This window comes from Rattus rattus, chromosome 9, assembly GCF_011064425.1.
Source record: "Rattus rattus isolate New Zealand chromosome 9, Rrattus_CSIRO_v1, whole genome shotgun sequence".
Taxonomy (NCBI): domain Eukaryota; kingdom Metazoa; phylum Chordata; class Mammalia; order Rodentia; family Muridae; genus Rattus; species Rattus rattus.
This window is the reverse complement of record NC_046162.1, coordinates 79,974,738-79,980,737: the sequence shown is the minus strand read 5'-3', so window position 1 is coordinate 79,980,737 and position 6,000 is coordinate 79,974,738. Positions and strand designations below refer to the sequence as shown.

Below are 6,000 nucleotides of genomic sequence, written 5' to 3'. Positions count from 1 at the left end.
TTGTAAATACCGAGTGGCATGATTGCTGGAGCATGAGGGAGGAGTATTCTTTGTTTGGTAAGGACCTGGCTAATTCTTCCAAAGTGTTTGCACCAACGGACTTCCCAGCAGCCACTCCATTTCCTCTCTTGCAGTTCAAGGCAGCATTTAGGGCCAGCTAGTCTAATAGGTGTGTGGTAGTATCATGTGTTGTTTCAGTGTGTATATCTTTGATGTGAAAAAGTTGAATATATATATATATTTTTTTTTTTCCTCCTCCTGTATATCCTCTCTGGTGAAGTAGCTATAGTAAACCTTTGGGCATTTTAAAAATTGGATTGTTTACTATTGTTAACTTCACAATGTTTGGATTAAAACCCCTTTTTAATTTTTTGACAAACATTTTCTTATGGGAACTTTAGAGAGTGATTCAATTTCTGTTATCCCTTCTACTCAGATTTTCTGTTTCACTTCTTAAGGGAGTTTTCTGGAAATTCATCCCTTCAACCGGTCATCAGCATGCACCTGTTCAGGTTTTCCTACTGGAATCCTCTTTCTTTCTGGAAATGATGGAGTGTTTCTTCTTTAATCCTGATTTTATCAAGTCACATTCTGTTTCTCTCTAACCATCAGCTCTGAATCTGTCCCAGCGGTGCTGTGATTCTGTCCATCTGTCTCTCCCTTTGCACCTGTAAGCAGAAGACAGCCAACCATGATGAACCATTAATGGTGCTATTGGCATGCTTCATGCACATGCATGGTCTTGGTGGAATCCGATAAGGTGAGCAGTTCTTCGCTCTTGCTTGCCTTCTGTTTTGAAGTTTTGCTTCATTTATTTTCGTGTTCTATTATCCCACAGTAGGCGCATCACCTTATCCTTCTATGTTGTTTATCATCGTCTAATTCTATTTGGTCTGACACTGATAATGGAAATCAGATTTTCTGTTTTTTTTTTCCTTTGCTTGATATACTATTTGGGTTGATGATGTCCCCCAATGAAAAGAACCAGCCATCTTTGCATTCGCTCACAGAGTCAATGGAAGTTTAATGAAAAGGTTGGATTTTGTGACCATAAAACACTATTCTTTTAATATATGACCTTAGTACATTTATTTGTTATCATAAGTAAATTATCTACCATCATATCTTTTGATTTTTACCTAAACTACATATTCTATATTATATGTGAAAGTTATTTCCTTTATTCACTTATTCTACTATTGGGCTACCTGTAATTTGAATTAATAAAATTTGAATTATTTGCTTCTTGTGTATAAGACATGTTTCACATTTCTGTCCTCCACATCCCTATGTCTTAGTGTGATATTGGATTTTATATATGAAATACTATTAACTTACCACAAATATTATTAGCTTATTTAGTGACCTAGCTTGGACAGCTAAGTAGAATAAGTGGCCTAAGAGAGACAAAGAGAAATTACTGCCCTTGACACTCTGGAATCAGGCTGATGTCTGACTCTTTAAGAATATTGACATTGCAGGAAGAGTTTTACTTTTAGAGGAAGTGCACTAGAGGACAAAAACATCACACATGTGGCATAATTACCTTGTCTTGTTACTGGAGGGTTGGGTAGTTCTGCCATAGTCATTCAACTCTTACCAGTAACTCACCGAACTAGTGTAGACTTTTTTTTCACAAAAACTTAACAGGGATTGGTATTTTTCTTTTGAGAATATGAAGGACAGAGATAATAACTCTGTGGTGTCAATTTAATACACAAGTCACATGCTAAAATAGGATTATGTATAACAGAAATTTGAAAATATTTCAAGGTAAACAACAGATATGAGAGAGTATATGTAAACAAGAAGGGGCAATTATGCTCATAAACCAGAGAGATTTGAGAATATGACTGTCTTTAGTTATAGGGCCTCAGTAATCATGACGGCACTGCAGGCTCAAATATATGAATCATCTTAACCCTGTGTAATGATCTAGATACTGGTAATGCTTGAAATTCTGCGTATTCTTATAATAGTAAAACTTCAGCAGTCTTCTTTGGGTCTAAAATATTCATGAGACATATAATAGTTCTTTTTTTTTTTGGTTCTTTTTTTTTTTTTTTTTCGGAGCTGGGGAAACAGAACTTAGCTTCCCTAGGTAGCGCTCTACCACTCAAATCCCAGCCCAATAGTTCTTATAAAAAAAAACTGCTTCCAGCGTTTTTTGTTTCATTTCACGGTGTGTGCTCTCAAAAGGTGTGGGGGAACATCTCTTTCCTATTCAAACTCCATTTCCGGTGATGAAGTCTTTCTCTTATTTATTAGAGCTGAGCCTGTTCTTACTTAATTGCTATAATAAAGGGACTCACTAGAATGGCCTCACTCTGGGTTTATACCTGTTCTCCTTTGAACTTGCACTGAAGATTGAAAGCTCACAGAAGCGTGTGGGACTTGGCTGTACCAGGCACTGAGCCGAGACATTAGGACTGCTCTGACGTAACTCCTTTTGTTTATTTGTATATCTTGTGACATCTTTTTATTTTCCACTCGTGTCTTATATTCCCTTCTCTCCATCTTAGGACGTTTTACAAATTAAAATTGAGCCCTCGTGGAAGAGTGGAGGCACGTTCTTCATACTCCGTACATTTGCTAAGCGGTCATATCTGCCGATGCGTGCATCGGGGAATCTGGGGGTGCCCTTCTACTTCTGAATTGTTTCTCTGGTCTGATAAAGTCAGAGGTGTTTTTCAAGTGAGCCTGTTTTCAGTTTTGACTGTTTGGTTGGCTGAAGATCTCGTGGTCCTAGGGGATGTTGGAGACGAAAATCTTAGGAATTGGGAGCTTGGTTTGCAATTAGCCATCCACAACCGTCTTTTGAATGAGCCACTGAACTCTCGGTTCGTATTTTCCACAGTAAAACTTTAAAGTCCACGAGTTCTGTAATACAAGGCTCACAGATGGTCGGACTCTGATTTGATCTTTTGTTTTGATCAGGGCAGACTTTCCTGGTGAACTACTCCTTTAATTTTGCATAACTTCCTTTGTTACACAGAAAAGAATAACCATGGCCATCTGCAAAGTCTGCTCTTTGGTTTGCTCAGTCCTATCAGGAGAAATCTTTCCCAGTAACGTCTAACTGACACTCATTGTTTCTGTTTATTTTGGAAAGACAATTCCAATTTAAAAAAAAAGTGCTCTTGGTGTTTTAAATTGAAACAAGATTTTACCTGAGAAACATCGAGTGCATTAAAATATACGAGCGGGTTATGAGAGCTTTATTTTATGCACAGAAATCTAGACAACAATGTAAAATAAGACAAAGATGTGTTCCGGGGTGAGTCATTCAGTTCTTACCCGAGAGTTGGTGAAACAGTAAGGATACAGTGTGGGAATGGGTGGCGTCTCTCTCTCGGTTCTGTTTGCACATCTTTATAAAAGGCTTTCTCCATCTACCTTCCTTCAACATTTTTTCCTCTCCGCGCCATGGACTTTATTTCTAGAATTTTTGTATTAAAGAGAGAGAACTTCTATTGTTTACTCCCGATCTTTGCTGAATGTGCAGATGATGTTAGGATAAGGTCTCTGACTCCATTCTTGGATCTAGATGTGTCTTAGCCAGTGTTCTAGTGCTGTGGAGAGAAACTATGACCAGGACAGCTCTTATAAAGGAAAGCATTTAATTGGCGCTTGGTTACAGTTTCAGAGGTTTAGTCCATTCTGATTGGATGATGACATGCAGGCAGAAACAGCGGAGGACAAATAGCTGAGAGTTTTACAATTGGATGCACAGGCAGCAGGGAGAGACAGACGCTGGGCCTGCATTGAGCTTTGGAAACCCCAAGGCTGTGTTCATTGACATCTTTCCTTTAACAAGGCCATATCTACTCTAACAAGGCCACACTTATGAATCCTTCTCAAATAGTGACACTCCCTGATGGTAAAGCAGTCAAATATATACACCGATGTAGGGCCAGGGGGAGTATTTCTATTCAAACCACCAAACCACTACAAGGTATTTCCACTGCTTTTTGTAAGCTTGAGAATTTTTGTTTGCCTACTCATTATTGTGTCTGTCAATGCTATAAGAAAAATAGCTGACAGTGGGTCATTTATAGTAGGAAAAAGACCCTATTTATTACATTTTTGGAAACAAATATGTAAAAGATCAAGGTGCCAATGGGCTTAGTTGCCTGATGTGGGCTCCTCACCAGGCTGAAGGCAGAAGATTATGTGACTAACACAGCTTGAAGTCTCCTTTACTGGGGCTTTAGTCCTCACTCATGAGAGAGGAGCTTTAGCGCTGCCAGGGCACGTTTCTTGGGAAGAAGTAAAGAAGCATTTGTTCCCTTCCGTTGAAGAGAGCACGGACAGATTAAACAAAGGAATCCGTTTAAGTCTATTTTGGTGAAGCAAGAGTTTATAGGAGCTCTTTCTCTTGAACCAGGCAGCCTCAGCCATGAGCAACACAGCGATGGCCAAGATTAAGGCTCAGGACCTGTGCAGCAAGGAGGAGGAGGAGCTGTTGAAACAACTGGATAATCTGAAGGTGGAATTGTCCCAGCTTCGTGTCACCAAAGTGACAGGTGGCACCACATCCAAGCTCTCCAAGATACGAGTTGTATGCAAATTCTTTAATCAGACTCAAAAGGAAAACCTCAGGAAATTCTACAGTGGAAAGAAGTACAAACCCTGGACCTGCGACCCAATAAGATTAGAGCCATGCACCACCGCCTCACCAAGCAGGAAGAGAAGCTGGAGACCAAGAAGCAGCAGCGGAAGGAGTGGCTGTACCCACTGCGCAAGTACGCAGTCAAGGTCTGAGAGGACAACAATAAAATGCAAGAATGACTGGGGAGAAAAAGAGTTTATCGAGCATGCATTACTGAAAGGCACCTACACTCCCAGGAATTTCCTTGAGCACCCCCGAAGAGTCACAGAATAAACTTACAGACTGCTGTAGTATCAAAGATTCCAAAGTAGTCTATGTTTACCTCGTATCTCTTCTAGGAAGGGCTCTGATGAAGATCTCCCAAAGGTGATTGAGCTCTGTGAGTCCCAAAGCCCCTCCAGGAGGGGATAATAGATGAAATCGCAGGAGAATCTCTTGACTCAAGATGGCAGCAGCACTGTCTGACCCAGAAGAAGCAGATATACAGCATATACCAGAACACGTCTCGAAGGGCCTACACTTTTAAATGTATTTTTTAATTTATCCTTTCAGAATTCCGTATATGTTGTATATGATGCATTTGGTCAAATCTACCCTCCTGTCTCTCCTCTCTAGCTTCTCCCAGATCTCTGTCACCATATTACCACCTCCTTCCCATCTTCCTATGATTTCTTTCTTGTTTTATACCACAAAGTCTACTCAGTATAGTGGTATGTGCATAGGTGTAAGAACCCCCATAACGCACTGGCAGCATCCCTGAAGAAAAACGATGCTTCCTCCCCAAACAGCCATCAGATGCCAGTAGCCCCTAGAACAGAGAAGGGAGTTTCATGAGCCACTCTCCCATCTATGTTGGATTATGACTGGCTTGATTTTTATGTACGCACCTACAGTCCTTGTGATTTCATGTGTACACGCTTGTCATGTATCAAAAAGTAATTTTCACTAATCCTCTACAATCCCTGGCTCTTCAAATCTTTGCATCCCTTTTTGGCGATGATCCCTGAGCTTTCCTTAGGGGGTTATAGATGTTCCATTTAAGGCCGAAATCTTACAGCCTCTTCTTCTTCATAGTTTTGTCTTAGGATTTTATTGTTATGATAGAACTCCACAACTCAAGAAATTTGCGAGGAAAGAACTTACTTCACCTAGCAGCTTATAAGTCCGTTATCAAGGGAAGTTAAGACAGGAATTCAAGGCAGGAACCTAGATCTAGAAACTGACGCAGAAGCTACAAAGTAGTGCTTGTTCCTGGCCTGCTCCTCGTGGATTTCTCAGTCTGTCTTGTAACAGCTCCCAGAACCCCAGGCATTTGGGTGTCGGAACCCACACTGAACAGGGCCCTCACACATCATTTATCAGTCAGGAGAACACATCAAACACTTGTC

The 6,000-nt window shown here is 40.4% G+C and overlaps 1 pseudogene; it reads left to right on the top strand.

The window, feature by feature from the left end:
* The first annotated feature begins 4,414 nt into the window (after positions 1–4,414).
* LOC116910369 lies at positions 4,415–4,764 on the top strand (annotated as a pseudogene).
* The last annotated feature ends 1,236 nt before the right edge of the window (positions 4,765–6,000 follow it).